The 20,012-nt window shown below is 33.8% G+C and overlaps 2 long non-coding RNA genes across 6 annotated transcripts in view; one reads left to right on the forward strand and one right to left on the reverse strand.

The window, feature by feature from the left end:
• LOC110598488 (uncharacterized) overlaps positions 1 to 10,617 on the forward strand; it is a 27,934-nt gene extending 17,317 nt beyond the window's left edge. For all 5 annotated transcript variants that reach the window (XR_002484327.3, XR_002484324.3, XR_002484326.3 and 2 more), the window contains 3 exons: positions 6,612 to 6,798; positions 8,140 to 8,198; positions 10,223 to 10,617. This is a non-coding gene — a long non-coding RNA (uncharacterized LOC110598488). The remainder of the gene's footprint in view (positions 1 to 6,611; positions 6,799 to 8,139; positions 8,199 to 10,222) is intronic.
• LOC144375382 (uncharacterized) overlaps positions 3,914 to 20,012 on the reverse strand; it is a 40,359-nt gene continuing 24,260 nt past the window's right edge. Inside the window, exon 3 of the long non-coding RNA XR_013435120.1 lies at positions 3,914 to 5,430. This is a non-coding gene — a long non-coding RNA (uncharacterized LOC144375382). The remainder of the gene's footprint in view (positions 5,431 to 20,012) is intronic.

Below are 20,012 nucleotides of genomic sequence, written 5' to 3' on the forward strand. Positions count from 1 at the left end.
AATATTTCATTGTGTTGATAGTTTACATACTGTCTATTAAATCAGTTAATGGATAATTGAGTCATTTCTTCTTTGAGCTATTATGATAATGCTGTTATGAGTCTTAATCTTCAAGTTTTATGGATTTTTGTTTTCATTTTCATAAATATATATCTAGGAGTGAAGTTGCTGGGTTATATGACAACTCTATGTCTAACTTTTTGAGGAACTGTCAAACTGTTTTCCAAGTAGCTGCTCCATTTTACATTCCCATCAATGATATATGAGGGTTTTGATTTATCTACATCCTTGCCAAGATTTCATCATTGTTTTTCTTTTGTATTGAAGTCATTTTAATGAGTATGAAGTGATATTTTATTAGGATTTTGAATTTCATCTCCCTAATGACTAATGACCTAAGCATCTATTCATATTTATTGCCCATTCTTACATCTTCTTTGGAGAAGAGCTTTTTCAAATCCTTTGCCCATGTTTAAGTAGAGTTATTTTATTATTCAGTAGTAGGAATCTTCAATATATTTGGGGTACTAGACTTTCTAAAAAAATATCTTTATTTGTTTGTTAATTAACTAATTTATTTCTATGTGGTGCTGAGGATTGAACCCAGTGCCTCATACATGCTAGACAAGCACCGTATCACTAAGTTACAACCCCAGCCCCTATACTTTTAAATATATCATTTGAAATATTTCCTTCCATTCTGTAGTTTATCTTTTCACTTTCTGGATAGTATCTTTTGAAGCACAGAAATTTTAAATTTTAACAAAAGCCAAATTATCTAGTTTATCTTTTGTTGCTTATACTTTTATTATAATATCTTAGAAAGCATGTCAAATCTGAGATCAGTATATTTTCTTCCAAGGGCTGTATAGTTCTAGTTTTTACATTTAGATATTTTATCTACCTTGTGTTAATTTTTGTAAATTTTGTGAGGTAAGGGTCTAATTTTATTTTTTTTTTGTGTGTGTACAGCTATCCAGTTTTCCCAAAACTTCCATTGAAAAGATCATTTTTTTTCTTCCATTGAGGTGCATTGGCACCCTCCAATATTAATTGTTGTCATCTTTTATTTCAAACATATTGTCACTAGTTTTCACATACTTATTCCAGCTGTTTTCCTGAATTTTGTTATGTCTTTTCTGAAATTTCATTTCTGTACAAATTAATTCTTATGCCAAGCAAGCAAACTAGAAAATATCACCTTAACCATTTCCTCCATAGAACAATTTTCCTTTGTATTGTATAACTAGATGTTAAAATGAGATGGGGAATGTGCTGGCAACTGGGGACTGAGAGGTATGTTGAGGCCTAATTATAAGTAGGACTAAAGATATCATAGAGGGTTTCCAAGTAGGACACGATCCTGTGTTTACCATAGTGTGTATATCATTGCAATGAGCTGCTTCCAACTGTGAATTGCTATTATGAGAGAGGCAGTGAAACCTCTCAGACCCTAGAGACAGACAAAATCAATTCAAATTCAGTCCTTCTGACTGAGTAAGTAGGTAATAAGGTTATATAATCTCCCTGAAACTTAGCTTCCTCATCTGTAAAACTCACAGATGTTGTAAGGATGACATAATGCAGGTAAAATCTTTAGCACAATTCCTAGCATATGTTATGTGACCAGAAATCATAGTTACATAAAAATGTCTTTTTAGGCAGAGACTGCCTTGTCTCTCGAGTGTCAAATGCAGTGAGGGCCTTCAATCAATATTTGGGGATTTCATTATGTACTTAAGGAGTCAGTTCAGTAACATTTGGAAATATAGACCTGGAACCCAAGAGTGAGTTTGTGTATGACAGCTGTTGGCTCTGTGTCAGGATATCATCCAAATGTAAATGGGAAATTAAACTCTCAGAGTTGTAGAGGTTGTACATACAGAGCAGATAAAAAAAAGAACATTATTCAGGAGGGAATACTGAGAGGAAGACAACTTTTATTGGAGCAGTTTCTCATGTTTTTTAACATAAAATCTTTTTAAAAATTAATAAAACTGCATCATTTCCCAAGGAAATGTGCACATATGTAGAATATTTTACATGCAGTTCTAGGGGTACATGAACACAACTTCTGGTTTAAGAAAAGTGGGAATAATATAGAATAAAATGTATGAGTCTTAGAAGGAGAATAGAAATAGGGAAAGACCATATTGTAATATATGTAAACATAGGATGTGTTACTGGTTAATACCTAAGAATATTGTTGTCAGTGATGTAGGACAGGAAATCAAAGACAATAATCATTCTGAATATGGACAGAGCTCTTCATTTGTCCACATAGCCAAGTTTAAACCCATTATCTGGCAACCTTAAATTGGGTGAGGAAAATCCTCTTGCTGTGTTGACAACTTTATGGTCTAACATTACATGGATTTCCTCCAAGCACACTAGTCACATTCTGAGAGGAGACATTAGAGAAAGCATATTGTACCCATATTGTTTTTCAAATGTATGTTTCTCATCACTATTAAAATAGTAATTATATAAAATACTCAGAATGATGTTTTATAATTCTCAAGTTTATGAGAAAATTCTATGTTGACATAGCATTATACATACATATTATATATACCTTCCCAGGATTCATATATTTTTTTTCTTATCTAAAAATGTTTTCCATATCATGTTACCTTTTTTTTAAAGACATGAAAAGAAAGAATAAAGGGATTTAGGGTTATATTTCTAACTAGTTCCTATTGTTATTGAGCAAGGACAGTCTTATTGACAGATTGGATTCCACTCATCTTTTGGGGCTTGAAAGCTTTGGTAATTAACCAGTTTTTAATTCATTGTAGGACGTACTGAACTATTTATCTTTTTTTAAACTGGTGGTAAAGTCATCATGGGGACTGAAGTTGGAACTGGCTTTTGTTCTCCTCTTTAACAAATCTAAAACTAATTGGTCTGAGGAGCTGAATTGGGAGTAGAGGGATATGCTAGTGGCAGGTTTTTAAGTATGCTTTTTTGTATTTTAATAATTTTAGAATCATTTTTTATGAACTTCTGTGCCCTAAGGAGTACATTAAGTGCTAGGAAAATAGAGTTCATTTTGAAACTTTTTCTTTGAGCAAAATTTCCCTTATAGTCTAGTTAAGTAGTTAGCATGTAAACAATTACAATGCACAAAGGAGAAAGAGTTTAGTTTCCTTGGGGTGGAAGAGGTATGACATAAAGTCATGGAAATGTCAAAGAAAAAGCGAGACATGAGAAAAAAAACATTGAAAGATAAAATATCAATTTACCTGAATAGCAGGAAAGGAAATTAGAAAAGGAGAAGAGAATTCAGGTAACGGGAACAACATGTTCAAAGGCAGGATGGCATAAACACACTCAGTGTGTTCCTGAAATTATAAGTATGGTTATAGTGAGATAAAGTATAAATGGTCTGTCACACACAGTATGCTTCATTTCATGAACAAATTCCCATGAGGTAGCTGCTTGAAAGCTATGACCGATTGATGAGAATTCTGAATCTATATTCTTATTCCATGTGAAAAGTTCGTGGGTAATTTGCAATGTCTGCCTTGAGCTGTGGCTGAGAAGGGGCAGACTCATGTTTTTTTGGTTTTTTTTTTTTAAACATCTTTACTTATGCTGGAGGAAGCATTTTCAGATGAAAATTGAAATACTAGGCTGTGAACAGAGCATAAAGAGCCATACAAACTATGGCAATAAGGTGAAATTCTGACAAGATACCTTATAGGATTTTTGAGGTCCATGTGTTTACCTTGAGTAGTTATCAATGACTGTGATGTTATACAAACTATATTTGGTAAAATAACTCATAAAATCCTGGAAATAAATAGCAAAAATGTATATAAACAATAAGAATATTACTACAATACAAACTTGAAAGCCTGAATTAAAGACATACAAATAAGGAAATAGAAAATAGGATTTATTTGACAAGTATTGTGTGGATAAATTGGTAGTATTTGATACTCAGCAGTTATGGGAGAGGAGACATCTTATAGGATAATTCACATGTTTATCTTGGTGTTATCTTCTTCATGGTTGGGCAGAAAATGATTCCATTCATGAGACAGGGAATTCAGAAATGTATGTGTTTCAGGACAGGGCAGGATGAACTTGGTGTTGGATTTATTAAGCATAAATCCCTGCTGAACATAAAAGATATCCAATGGGTAATTGGAAAATGATTCTAAAGGCCAAGAAGAGAGACAGTTAAGCCAGAGATAGACACTTGGAGCCATTAGCATTTCTAGATTGTGCAGCCCTTATCCAAAATGTTTGAGATCAAAAGTGTTTTGAATTTCAGATTTTTTTCAGATTTTGTAATATTTGCATATACATAATGAGATATCTTAGGGATGGGATTCCAAGTCTAAACAAGAAATTCTTTTAAGTGTTACATAGGAATGGATAATATACATATAATGAAGGTAATCTTTTTAAAATTTTTAATTTTATTCTTTATTTGTTCTTTTTAGATAAACATGCCAGTAGAGTATATTTTGACATATTATACATACATGGAATATAGCTTATTCTAATTAGGATCCCATTCTTGTGGTTGTACATGATTTATACTGGTCATGTATTCATACATGAACATAGGAAAGTTATGTCTGATACATTCTACTGTCTTTCCCATTCCCATAACCCTCCCTTCCCTTTATTCCCCTTTGTCTAATACAATTAACTTCGTGTGTTAGTATCCACCTATCAAGGAGAATATTCAGCCTTTGGTTTTGGGGGATTGACTTATTTCACTTAGCATGATAATCTCCAGTTCCATCCATTTACCAGGAAATGCTATAATTTTATTCTTCTTTATGGCTGAGTAATATTGTATTATGTATATATACATTTTCTTTATCCATTCATCTGTTGAAGGGCACCTTCATTGGTTTCATAGTTTAGTTATTGTTACTTGATCTGCTATAAACATTGATGTGGCAGCATCACTATAATATGTTAATTTTAAGTCCTTTGGGTATATACTAAGGAAATGGATAATGGGTCAAATGGTAATTCCATTCCAAGGAATCTCTATACTTCTGTCCAAATTAATCACACCAATTTGCAGTCCCATCAGCAATGTATGAGTGAACATTTTCCCCCACATCCTTGCCAACATTTACTGTTACTTGTATTCTTGATAATTGTCATTCTGACTGGAGTGAGATAGAATCTCAGTGTATTTTTAATTTACATTTCTTTAAATACTAGAAATATTGAACATTTTTTCATATATTTGTTAACCATTCATATTTCTTCTTCTGTGAAGTGCCTGTTCAGTTCCTTTGTCCATTTATTGATTGGGTTATTTGTTTTTATTTTGATATTAATTTTTTGAGTTCTTCATATATCCTGGAGATTAATGCTCTATCTGAAGTGCAGGTGGCAAAGACTTCCTCCCATTCTGTAGGCTCTCTCTCTCCATGTTCTTGATTGTTTCCTTTGCTGTGAAGAAGTTTTTTAATGAATGTAATTTTATATGACATTTTTAATAATTGTGGACATTAAAGTTTTCAGCAGCTGAGGGGACTGAGAGGTTTTTTGTTGTTGTTGTTTGTTTGTTTGTTTGTTTTTCTCTCTTGGGGAGGCTAAGTAAACTGTACATTATGCCCTTATATTTTGACTGCAACCCATCACAAATCAGGTGTGAAATTTTCCTTTTGTGGCACCATGTCACCACTCAAAAAGTTTTAGACTTTAGAGCATTTAGGATTTCAAGTGTTTGGATTAGCAATGTTCTATCTGTTGCTGATAATAAATTGTATTTTGCATAACAAATGCAGTAAAGAAGCCAACTGGTCATCCAGACAGGTATTTAGAGTGACTTTAGTTTGCATTTACAAAAACGGGTCAGTATTTTGTTTCCAACTTTGAATAACCAGAAAATGTGTGGCTTCATAGTTTTCTCAGACTCCTAGGAATAAATAATCTCTATATGTCAAATAATTATATCCTCTTTTCAGGGGATATTTTTCCCTTTTCTTTCTTTTTTTTTTTAGTATTATAAGCAAGTCATTTTTTAAAAAAATTACACAGTGATCACTACTTTCTAGGATAGTGCTTAAAATGCAATAATAAACAAGGAAAAAACCAAAAACCAGTTTGTGGCTTTAGGTACTTTTTTAGGCAGAGGGTAACAGATAAAAAATGAAACTGTTCTGGTTGATTGAGGCTGTTATTACCCAATATAGCTACCAAGTGGCTTCCTATAACATTCAGGTCTCAATGTGATGTATTTTGGAAATACTGACCTATATGGAGGTGCACCAGTCCCACCTGTTATGGTTTGGATATAAGGTGTCCCCCAGAAGCTCATGTGTGAGACAATGCAAAAAGGTTTAGGTGTGAAATGATTAGGTTATGAGAACCTTAACACAATCATTGAATTAATTTCCTGATAGGGATTAACTGAGTGGTAATTGAAATCAGGTAGGGTATGGCTGGAAGAGGTAGGTCCCTGTTTCATGTTGCACTGTCCTGAGTCACCTTGCTTCACCACACTCTTCTACAGTGATGTTCTGCCTCACCTCATACCCCAGAGGAATGGAGTCAGGCTTCTATGGACCGAGACCTCTGAAACTATGAGCCCCCAAATAAACTTTTCCTCCTCTGATTGTTCTTGTCAGATCTTTGAGCCACAGCAGTGAAAAAGCTGACTAAAACACCCATCCTACTGCCAAAAAACACCACTAACATTCCCAAAGCACTCAAGTCTTCACACTTCAGTATTTCCTCCTCCCTGGGTGTGCTGGAACTGGCTTGGATCTGTTCATGAGACCAACTGTGCACATCTCTTCTCAGCTCTGTGTTCAGGTATGTCATGTTGATAGCTAATAGGTATAGTGTGTATATTTATAATATACCCACTATAGGGCATAGTGAGTATATTTATATCACAGAAATCAGCAGACAGTATAAACTACCGCTTCCCCTCCTCTCACTCCTGACCTGTTAAGTGTTTACCAACCACTCTCTCCCATCTCTGTGTTGGCTGTCTCTCTCTCCAATTTAGCAAATTTGTATCTCTGTGCCCTTGATTTGACCTTATAACTTATCTATATTCATTTTTTTCTACCATTGGATAGTACTATTACTAGTTAGTTAATCATCATGTCTTACTCGTTTTGCTTTTGACCCAGAAGAACTTCTTTCTGTTGTTAAATAATTTCTGCAGATTACCTGCATTTTTTGTAAGGAAGGATTAAGGAATTTCCTTTCTGCTCATCTCATGTTTCCACAAAGAAGGAACACTGTCTTAGGAACACATCTGGCCTCACCTCTTTCTTATTCTTAATGAAAGATAGAAAATGAGTTATATGACAATATATAACGTCTATCGATCTGTGTTCTCAACCAGATTAAATAATAGGTAATCCTACCCCTTTATCCTTGTTTCTGTGCCCTAGATTCAAAAAAGATGTCCTTTCTGGGACAATGTGCTCTGTAGACTCAACTTATAGCTCCTGAGGCTGTCCTAAAACAAAACTGGGAAAGGGAGTTGAGGGGGAGAGAATTTGTAAACTGTTTTACTGTAAAAGTAAAAAACATTTTCTCTAATTGTTTTATCAGGCATATAACTGATACATATCTGTGTCTGATGTCTCAATTCTCTATAAAATCTGAAAATTGGAGGGAAAATTTTAAATTTCTAAACTCCCTATAAGTCCAAAAACTTTCAATATACTGCAAAATTAGTTCAAATATGATCTCCCTGCACGGGCTTCCCTAAGCAAACTAGCGAAAACTTCTCTAGTCCTTTTGAGCTACTAAAATACTTGTTGAAATCACTCACCCAACACTCATTTACTGTTTATACATGCATGCCTCTTACCCCAAAAGTGGAAATATATCAAATGTTTCCTTTCATAGCTCTGGAAGGTACATGAGTAGCTAGTTAATAGTGACTGTGTTAAGAAAAACTAAAGGACACAGTGGAGACAGAGACCTTTACCATCCATTTTGTAGATTTTATCGCATATATTGTCTTTTCAAAAATCAATAAAACATTAATAAAATAAATCTTCAAATAATAAAACTAACATAAAATAAAACTTTATTCTAATTACTCTTCTAAATCTATAAACTACATGTTGATCACTAGAAATGACACACCTATATCATATCAATGCACCTCCATGTGTAATTATTTTACAGGATCATACTTCAGTGTTGTGCCCTGGACTTGAGACAATTAGAGACGACTATGGAAATAGGTAGGTGTCACTGTATATGCCTTTGCATTTGCTAAACAATTTTTTTTATTCTATAGCTTTAAAATTACTCTCAGTACTCTAAGCTAGGGGAAAAAATATTGTTTTAACATTGAAACTCTGAGTCTTCAGATTAGATCAATCATTTTATCATATTACAAAACAATAATAACCAAGACCTAGAGACTGTGGTCTCTCTAAAGCTTGAATATTCTCCCAAAATAAAAAACAGGTTTATGCAGAGCTGCTTTGATTAACTGAGAGCTAAGACTTGCCCAGGTCCTGACTGCTTTTCCTTATTCTTCCCTAAGGAGTACTAAACTGGGAGTCATTGCTCTTGTGAACTAGGAGTTCACAGCTTAGTGCCTTCTTACATTTCCTGTGTCAAATCATTTTAATATGACTTTTCTCCTCTTTTTACACTTTGTTTTCTATATTTATTTCAAGTTAGCATATCTGTGTTTATAGTGCTTTGAATAAATTAAATTGATTGCACATACGTTAATCTCTCATTTTGACAGAAATACAGATTCCCCAGTAGTTTAAGGCTTTCTATACTTCCACTGAAAATCTCCAGGAAGCATACCCTCAGAGGCAACTAAGGAAGGATGTGAGGCCAAAACACCTCTTCTACATTTCTAACTATCATGAGTAGACTCTGAAATATGAAATGAAAATAAAATAAATGAACTATATAATTAAAACAAATTATTTGTGGATTCTGAATTTGTGAAATGATATTAATACACAAGTAATTGCATGTGTTTTAAAATATATATTTTGAGAAGAACATTTGCCCACACCAGTTTCCACATCCAAAACCAACAGATGACACATATAGCTCGAAGCTAATAAAACTGATGACAGATACATCTATTTAAGACTATGGATTGTGACTCCCAGACAGCTGGGGAATGCTTTACTGGAACAGTTGCTGAATACAGTAGTTGCTTTTTCCATATCAACATTACAACAATTGGCAATAACTATGTCCATAGTGAAACTGGCTATGTCATATCCTAGTGCTAGTTGTAAAGGGTGCATAAGTGGTGTTAGAGTAGTTAGAGTGAATAAATGCCAACCATAAATAACATATCACATAAATGAAAATCCATCTGTGTGACAGATAAGACTGGAAACTTCCAATTCTCTTTAAATCAATCTGTAAATTTGCAATAGGTACTGTTTTTGTAAAGACAAAAAATTAAAATTAAAAAAATCTCTTCTGCCTTAATGAATATTCAATTCAACAATTTTGTTGTTTGCCAAACATCATATTAAGTTGCAAGGTTTACAAGATAAGCAAACATTTAGATATCATATAGAGCTCACACAGAAAGAATAAGGGAGAAAACAAGAATATTAAAGTTTAGGAATGACTTATTGTGATCCTTTATTTGTCATAAAGAGTTCTTCATTGGTCCCCAAGACTCAAAGAAAGGTCTGCCTGCAGTAAAACCCCCAGTTGTAGGCAAATTAGAAGGCCAAATAGTCTTAAATAGTTCATTTTTTCTTTCATTTTTCTTTGTTTAAACTTAAGAGTCTGGGTTCTCAGCGTGTGCCACATTCTCTTCTAACCATATGAGGTAGATATTGTTACTAACCCTACTGTAGTAATGAAGAACCTGGGTTCTGAAAGTAAGTAGCCACAAATCTCACATCTAAGATAGATTCCAGAGTTCACATCCTTAATCACTCTGCACTAAGACCTAGAAATAAATGAACTAAATCATAAGTGTATTTATTACTGTGCCTGCTTTCCTTCATAGACAAAGCACAGAAACACCATATTGTGATTTATGTGGTTAGACTGAAAATAGAAGAATATTCCTAATGTTAATTGAGTACCTAGCATAACTTGCATTCTGAAAGATGTGACTGATTTAAATTGCTATGTATATAATGTAGCCTATCACAAAACTGTAATTAATAGTAGATTTTGCCAGCTACTTCACAGAACAAGGGAGAGGGCTATTAGAAACAGATTCTAAATTTTAATATTAATCTTTGTTCTTTTCTTATTTTAGGATTTGGAGCTCTGGAAGGAAGCATAACATTTCCCTGATATTGGGACTAGTTTGTTTCAATTCTATAACTTAAACCTTATTGTTTTTTGCTGTGATAAATAACATTTTTTTCTTTAAATGTATTTATGAAGATCCTGAGACCATTTGTGATCCTGTACTTCTTCCTGTGATGATTTGTTTAATATCTGTCTCATTAGACTGAATCAGAAGTGAAAAATATAGCTTCTGAGAAATAGAAAAAAGAATTTTAAGAAGTGAAAATCAATATAATAAAATGGTTTGTAGCATAAAATTATTACTATAGCAATTAACAGTTAATTACATTTGCTGTGTATCAAATGCTGTACTAAACAGTTGGTAAAATTTTAATTCACATAATAAATATTTGAATCAGATCTTGATATTGACCAGAATTTATATCTGAGGAAATGCGCCTTTGAAAAGTTAAGCAACTTAAAAGTTAAGAAGAGCAAGAAGCAGATCTCATTGCCAACAGGTAGCAGAAGGGAGCTCATGATAGCAAGGCCACATGCCTGTGAAATACTCTATACTTCTCTCATTTTTATGCTCCCCAAATTTCTTTGTAATTTCTGTTTCTGGCAGAGTCTGAGTCTAGCATATTTAACATTTTATTCTCAGAACCAAACTAAGTGTTTGGCGTCCAATAGTAGTAGCTCAACAATATTTGCCAAATGAATGAATCTGTGAGTCAAAGAATCAGTAAACTTATGAAGCAACAGGATTTAAAAATTAAGGAGAAAAATAATAGATTGCTAACATTCCTTAAGGATTACATCACAGATTCCTATTCTTTGACATGATTATCCACACTTGGCTTTTCAAAGAGGCTGCAGTTATAAAGCCCACAGAATGATACATGTATTTGGCATGGAGCTGGCTTCTCTAAGTAGGGCACTCAAGTGTTCTCTGTTGACAAGAAGCTGTGTAACTCTTTGGCCAGAATCTAGAAATGACAACTGGAGATTATGAGTTAATGCTTCTTAAGAGTGAGGATGACCCTGGCATCAGGACATTCTTAAATAAACTGTCACTGTGGTGGGCCATTTTTTTTCCACCTTCTTTATTTTTTAGGGAGTTGCTCCCAACCCAAATAAGAACAAACAAAAGATTCAGTGCAGCTGGTTTAGGATAAACTGATCCCACACTCTCACCCTTGATTAACAGAGCACAACCTTGGGAGCACTATGTTGGATTTATTAGAGTGAAGTAAGGGTAAAAACAGGGGAGGACTAGTGATTCAACCAGTTAGAAGAGCTCAATATACTCAAAACCACTTGGTATATTTAACCAAGTGAAAATTGACACTGAGGTTTTTTTATACAGCCCATTTATAAAATTTATCTGGAAGAATGAAATGATGGAGGATGGATGGAGGGATAGATGGAGGGATAGACTCAGTAATGGCAAACAGGCTAGAAAAAAAGGCTTTCACTAAGAAAACCCAGAAAAAGCATATAATGTTTTAATTCTTCAAATATATTTTTAAAGTAAGAGCAAAATTTACTACATGTTTGACATATAAAACAATTTATAGTTTTTTTTAAATGGTGTCTTGGGGATGAGTATGATTTAGTTAGTGTGATGACAAGTTTGTTTTTACTTATCAATTAGCACTTGGCAAGAGATTTAAAAGAGCAGCTGGAATTACAAGATTAGAAAGTTCATGAGACATCAGGACTAAAGATCAAGATTTGGGGGGTCATTAACATTGACAAGATGATTAAAGGCATCAAAACAGTTACATTTGCTAAGAGAAGAACAAGAAGCTGATTAAGATTTAGGAACACACACAGAAAAGGGACAGGTGGACGGAACTGTAATTACAGGGATGATCACAAAGTTTATGTTCAGAACTATAGAAGTCAAAGGATTGAAATGGGACAATAGTTAAACTTGTTTCCTAGGACAATAGAATTCAAAAGGGAGATTAAGAAAATATTTGAATTTGTCTAGAAGGAAAGTCCCTGCTATGCAGAATTCTGACATGGGCAGAAGGTGATGAAGCAGTGGTTGAGGTTAAGGAAGGTGATAAAAGTGTGCATGGCTCCTATAAGGACTGTGGGTTTAAGGAGAAGGAAAGAAGCATAATAGTGGGAAATGTTAAGGGCATTAGGTTAACAAAATTTAAAAGGCGGAGATATAATAAAGAAGAATCTAATCTTCCTGAATTCTAAACTACTCCCTTATGATAAATTAGTAGCCTTGGGGCGCTCATTAACCCTGCTGGGGCACTAGGGTATTGTTCCATGTGTTGTAGCTGCAGTGCCTGCCTGACAAAGCATAGAGGTGATTATTCATAGCACTAGGAAAAATCACTTCCTGTCATACTGGAGAAACTCCCTAGGAAAAAAAAGACAGCACTTTAAGTAACAGAAGCAGCGGCATCTGCTTTTCTAGGGGAACAGATATTTGGAAATAACTGTCGAATCTTTAAGCAAAATGTTAATCTGCCAATTTCATATTTTAAACCACTGAGCCATTCTTGTATCATCTTTAAGCCTCAATCTCTTCATTTGTAAAATAAGGAGTTTGGAGTTGATGGCCTAAAAGGAAACTTTTAGTCCTCAAACCTCTGTATTCTCTGATTCTTCCCTTCTAACATCATTGCCCATGAAGAAAGGAAAGGTAACTATGACACAGAATGCAGTGGTGCAATTAAGAAGACAAAGGAAATGTCTGTCTTTTTTCCTCTATTTCCCTTCAGATTCTACCCTTCAGTCTGAAAAATGCACCTTGAAAACCTCCTCATGAATCCTATGAACGTTAAAACTCCATATAGATCTTATGAATGCTAAAGTTATGAAAATATCTACATAGCAATCCTTGACTTTTTATATATCATGTAGCTCCTAGTGTCCATTGTATGGGGGGGTTCAAGATTCCCAGAAACAAAGGAGACCTCTATTTGAAACTTCCAGGTTCTTGACTCCATCAGAGAAAAGAGTTTAAGGACGAGTCAGTCTAACAAAGAAATGCTGGAGCACTAGGGTAGGAAGGAGAAAATCTACCCTGTCAGTGTGTGGGCAATCTCAAGAGTAAGATGTGCAGCCATGGCCTAAGGTCAAGTTTTTACTAAATTAGGGTACATTATTAGGTTGAATATGTAAACTGTGAAGGGCTGGGAATCTCACAGCTGGTAAATATTGATTGAAACCATGTTCTCCACTAGAGGATCTGGTCTGGTATGAAAGTTTCAGCTTATATCACTGCCTGTGGCAATTGGGTGGTCAATCAGATGGCTGGGAAAAAGTGTCATGATTCAATCAAATGCTAGCCTCAAGATTCACAAGGTTAATAGTCTCTTTCTAATTGTCTTGTTCCTGTTTTGCTATATTCCAAAAAACTTATAAAGAACCAGAAAGTTACAAAGTAATTTATGGTTTTTTTAGTGTACCCTTACATTTTTTTAGCTGCCTTTGCCTGGATCGTGAGTTGTTTGTTCTATAACTTAATGGCAATATTTTTTCCTTCAGAGACTTAGTGCTCTTTGTGTATCCCAAAATTTCTATCTCATTAAGATCTCATTAGGATACTTGTAAATAGGATTATTATCAGTAACAATATTATAAAAGAAGTAATAATAAAACTTACACTAAAATTATTTCCTTTGTCTAATATAACTGTATTTATATGGGTTTGTCTCTGTTTCCTCTACTTTGTACCATTGGTCTACCAATCTATTTTGATGCCAGTACCATACTGTTTTTGTTACTATTGCCTTGTAGTATGATTTAAGATCTGGTATAATAATGCCACCTGCTTCGCTCTTCTTGCTAAGGATTGCTTTAGCTATTCTGGGTCTCTGATTTTTCCAGATGAATTTCACGACTTTTTTTATTTCTAAATGTCATTGGGATTTTGATTGGAATAATTAAATATAGTGCTTTTGGTAGTATGGTCATTTTGACAATAGTAATTCTGCCTATCCAAGAACAAGGGAGATCTAAGGTCTTCTTTAATTTCTTTCTTTGGCATGCTGTAGTTTTCATTGTACATGACTTTCACTTATTTGGTAAGTTGATTACCAAGTTTTTTTTTGTTGTTGTTGTTTGTTTTGTTTTGTTTTGAGGCTATTGTAAATGGGGTAGTTTTCCTTGTTTCACTTTCAGAAGATTTGTCACTAATATATAGAAATGCCTTTGATTTATGGGTGTTGATTTTTATATACTGCTACTTTGCTGAATTCATGTACTAGTTCTAGAAGTTTTCTGGTGAAATTTTTTGGGTTTTTTTATGTGTAAAATCATATCATTAGCAAATAGTGCTAATTTGGGTTCTTCTCTTTCTATCCTTATCCCTTTAATTTCTTTTGTCCCTCTAATTGCTCTGGCTAGAGTTTAAAGAACTATGTTAAATAGAAATGGTGAAAAGAGGGTATCCCTGTATTATTCCAGTTTTTAGAGGGAATGCTTTCAATTTTTCTCCTTTTAGAATGATGTTGGCCTGGAGCTTAGCATAGATAGCTTTTACAATGTTGAGATATGCTCCTATTATCCCTCGTTTTTCTAATGTTTTGAACATGAAGGGGTGCTGTATTTTATCGAATGTTCTTTCCACATCTATTGACATGATCTTATCTGTAAGTTTATTAATTTGATGAATTACATTTATTGATTTACGAAAGGCTCCAAAAACATATATTGGAGAAAAGATAGCCTCTTCAACAAATGGTGCTGGGAAAACTGGAAATCTCTATACAACAAAATGAAATTAACCCCTATCTCTCAGCGTGCACAAAACTCAAAGAGGATCAAGGATCTATGAATTAAATCAGAGACCCTGCACCTAATAGAAGAAAAAGTAGGCCCAAATATCCATCATGTCAGATTAGGCCCTGACTTCCTTAATAAGATTCCTATGGTGCAAGAATTAAAATCAAGTATCAATAAATGGGATGGATTCAAACTCAAAAGCTTCTTCTCAGCAAAGAAACAGAGAAGCGAATAGAGAGCCTACAAAATGGGAGCAAATTTTTATAGATCACTAATCTCTAGGATACATAAAGAACTCAAAAATCTTAACACCAAAAAATCAAATAACCCAATCAATAAATAGGCCAAGGAACTGAACAGACACTTCTCAGAAGAGGACATACAATCAATCAACAAATATATGAAAAAAATGTTCAACATCTCTTGCAATTAGAGAAATACAAATCAAAACTACCCTAAGATTTCATCTCACTCCAGTTAGAATGGCAATCATCAACAATACAAACAACAATAAGTATTAGTGAGGCTGTGGGTCAAAGGGCACACTCCTACATTGCTGGTGGGACTGCAAATTGGTGCAACCAGTTTAGAAAATAGTATGGATATTCCTTGGAAAACTGGGAATTGAACTACCATTTGACCCAGCTATCCCTCTCCTCCGTTTATACCCAAAGGACATAAAAACAGCATACTGTAGGGATACAGCCACATCAATGTTTATAGCAGCACAATTTACAATAGCTAAACTATGGGACCAACCTAGATGCCCTTCAGTTGATAAATGGATAAAGAAAATGTGGTATATATACACAATGGATTACTATTCAGCATTAAAAGAGAATAAAATCATAGCAGGTAAATGGATGGAGTTGGAGAATATAATACTAAGTGAAGTTAGCCAATCCCAAAAAAAACAAATGCTGAATGTTTTCTCTGATATAAGAATGCTGATTCATAATGGGGATAGGGGATGCCTGGGAGGAATAGACGAACTTTAGATAGGACAAAGGGGAGGGAGGGCAAAGGAGGGGGCAAGTGGAATGAGACGGGCATCATTACACTAAGTACATGAAGACATGAATGGTGTGACTACTTTGTGTACTGAGACATGAAAAATTGTGATCTGTTTGTGTAATATGAATTGAATTGCATTCTGCTATCATATATAACAAATTAGAATAAATAAAATAAAATTTAAAAAAGAAAAATACTCATATCAAATTAGGACTTTATATTAATCAGAAACATGGAAAGTAAAAAGATAAAAAAAAAATTATTTCCTTTGATCCAATAAATTTTGAAAACAGGATGTATGTGGAATTTCTCATCTGTAGAATTCTTCCTTTCAGATTTACTTGAAGGGTGTGAGAATTTTATTGTCCTCTATAATCCTATATTATGTAATCCTTTAATGCTGCGTACTCAGTAATTAATCATTGGAACCTAAATTTTGGGATGTTTTGATTCAATTCTGCACACATTTATTAATGATCTACTATTGTGAGATTTCTGAGACATCAAAATGAAGGCAAGGCAATTATTTCTAGTAGCTAAATATATAACAGGGGAGAAGAATGGTCATATTCATAATACCTACTGTCAAGATGCTAATTTATAGTTTAAAATGTACTTTCATACTTATTCTCATTTGACCCTGACAGTTGTCTTATAAAGTAAGCAAAGTAAGCCATGCATCTTAGTTCCCTGTTTTAAAGAGCATGGAATCAAGGGAGAGAAGGAAAATTACTTGTCATAAGTCAAAGATAGTGGATGATGGACTAAAATTTGAATCTCCCATAAAAAAATATCAAATTTGGATCAAGGATATAGCTATGGGATAGAGTACTTTCCTTGCATCTGCAAGGCCCTGAATTTGATCTCAAACATTACAGAATTAAATTAAATTTTAAAAAGTAAAACATTAAGCTTTTATATATGGAATCAGTAGGGTATAAAAATATTTGAACATTTATAGGTAGAATAGGTATACTAGTGGCAAAGTTGGGTGTCAAGGGACATTACAGCAGGAAACAAGTCTGGAAAGCAGAACAGGTACCACTTGCTAGATAAGTTCATCATAACCATTAGCGTTTAGGAGTTATTATTTATGGATTATAGCAGTGTCCCTTACAAACAGGGGAATATATTCATGTTCCAAGACCTCCAGTAGATGCCTGAAACAACAGGTTGTATCAAAAAACTCTTTATACTGTGTTTTTCCTACATAATATATACCTTGATAGAGTTTAATTTATAAATTAGCCACACTAAGAGATTAACAATAACCAATAATAAAATGGAACAATTATAAAAATATACTATAATAAAAGTTATATTAATGTTTTCTCTCAAAATACCTTATTGCACTGCACTTATCCTTCTTGTGATTATGTGAGATGATACAATAACTACATGATTAAATGAAGTGTGGTGAGCAACGTAAGCCTTGTGACTTAGCACTAGACTACTATGCAAAGATCACTTGACTGAGATACCATGACAGTTGATCAGATAACAGATTTCCGCTAAGTATCTAATGGATGGGTAGCATATACAATGTGATTACTCTGGTTAAAGGGATGATTCATGTCCCAAGTGGGATAAAGTAGGACAGATTTCATCATGAAGTCTGTAATCTCTGGTAATCTGTGATGAAATCCAGAGATTTCATCCTGATGAAACTGCTCATTGTCCCACTTTATCCCACTTAGGACATGAATCATCCCTTTGACCAGTGTAATCACACTGTATATGCTACCTACCCATTAGATTCCTATAACCTTATTATAGTATATTTTTATAATTGTTTCATTTTATTATTAGTTATGGTTGTTAATCTCTTATTGTGACTAATTTTTAAATTAAACTCTATCAAGTTTATACACACACACACACACACACACACACACACACACACAGGAAAAACATAGTATATATAGGGCTTGGTACAAACTGTGGTTTTAGGTCTTAGAATATGGATCAGTTCACCTGTGGGTAAATAACACTGCTATAATAAAAGACATCCAAAGAGGAAATGTCTCTGTTTTCAGATTACATACTCCTATATACAGAAAACACTAGAGACCCCACCAAAAATAAATAAAACTAATAAATGAATTCAATAGAACTGCAGAATACAAAATTAACATATAGAAATGAATTGCATTTGTATACACTACCAATAGACTATCCAAAAAAGAAGAAAAATATTTACAGTTATATTAAAAAAGTAAAATATATAGGAGTGAATTTAATCAATGAAGTGAAAAATCCGTACATTGGAAACTAAAACACTGCTAAAAATTTTGAAGAAGACACAAATAAGTAGAAATATACTCCATGTTCATGGATTGAAAGAATTAATATTGTTAAAATTGTTTATACTATCCAAATCTGTCTACAAACCTAATGTAATCCATATCAAAATTCCAATGTTTTTTCACAAAAATAGAAAATACAATTCTGAAATTCATGCAGAATCCCAAAAGACCCTGAATAACGAAAGCAACGCTGAGCAATAGCATATCAAAAGGAATCCTTCTTCCTTTTTAAAATTATATTTCAAAGCTATATCAACCAAAGTATGGTACTGGCATAAAAGCAGACCAAAACCAATGGAGCAGAATAGAAAGCCAAGAAATAAGTTGTCACATATATGGTCAAGTAATTTGCAATAAAGTTAGAAAAACAATATTCACATGGAAAAGAGCAAAAATTGGATTCTTATCTTACATGAAAATCAATTCAAAATGGATTAAAGGATGAAATGTAAGACCAAAATAATAAAACTCCTAAAAGTAATAGGGAAATGGTTCCTTGATCTTGAACTTGATAATGATTTTCTAGACATGATATCCAGAGTGCAGGCAACAAAAGCAAAAATAACCATCTGGGAGTATATCACAGTAAGAATAATAACTGCACAGCCAAGGAAACAACAACAACAAACGAAAGACAACCTATGAAATAGCTGAAAATATTTGCAATCCATGTATAAAATAAGATATTAGTATCCAAAGTATACAAACAACTAATACAACATCTTTGAAAACAATGTGGAGGCTCCTCAAAACAGGAAGTATAGATCCACCATATGATCTAGTAATTCCAATTCTAAATATATATTGAAAGGATATAAAATCAGTATCTCAAAGAGACATCTGCCTGCTTTTTTGTTCATCATTTGGGAAGTTTGATAGTTCTTTTACTAGTTTTCTATTGCTGCTGTATGAAATTGCAACATACTTAATGGCTTAAGCAAAAGATATTCATTATAGGTCTACAGGTTAGAAGTCCAATACAAGTTTTGCTGGACTAAACTTAAGCTGCCAGCAGAATGCATTCCTTCTGGGGACACTAATGGAAATGCATTTCCTTTCCTGTCTCATATTCTTCAGTTCATGGTTCCCTTTCCCCATCATTAAAACCACCAACAGTAATGTCTTAGTCCCTTGCTGTTACTATAACAAAATACAACAAACTAGGTAAAATTTTTCTCTCAGTTCACTAAATTAGGTAGTCCAAGATCAAGTTGCCAGCAGACTGATGGTCTGGTGACAGCCTGCACTTCCTGCTTCCAAGATGGTATCTTCTTGCTACATCCTCACACGAACAAAAGGGACAAAAAAGGACAGATACTGTGTCTTCTCATGGCAGAAGAGATTGAAGGACCATGAAGCTTCTGAAGCCTCTTTAAAAAGGCATTCATTCTGGAGCTTCTTTATAAGGGATCCTTATATCATCATTTAATCACTTCCCAAAGGTTCTATTCAATACCAACACAATGGGGATTAAGTTTCAACTTGAACTTTGTAGGGACAGGAACATTTAAACCACAGCAGGTGGGTCAACTCCTTCTCGAGTTACATTTTCTGGACCTTCTTCTATCATCATATCTCTCTTTCTTAGCCAAGAGGATTCTCTGCTTTTAAGGAATGTAATTAGATTGGACCCATGCATGTAATTTAAGATAATCTCCCTATCTTAAATCCAGATGATAAGCATCCTTAATTCTATCCACAACTTTCATTATCTTTAGCCACACAACATGATGCATT

Source organism: Ictidomys tridecemlineatus, chromosome 2 (genome assembly GCF_052094955.1).
Source record: "Ictidomys tridecemlineatus isolate mIctTri1 chromosome 2, mIctTri1.hap1, whole genome shotgun sequence".
Classification (NCBI taxonomy): Eukaryota; Metazoa; Chordata; class Mammalia; order Rodentia; family Sciuridae; genus Ictidomys; species Ictidomys tridecemlineatus.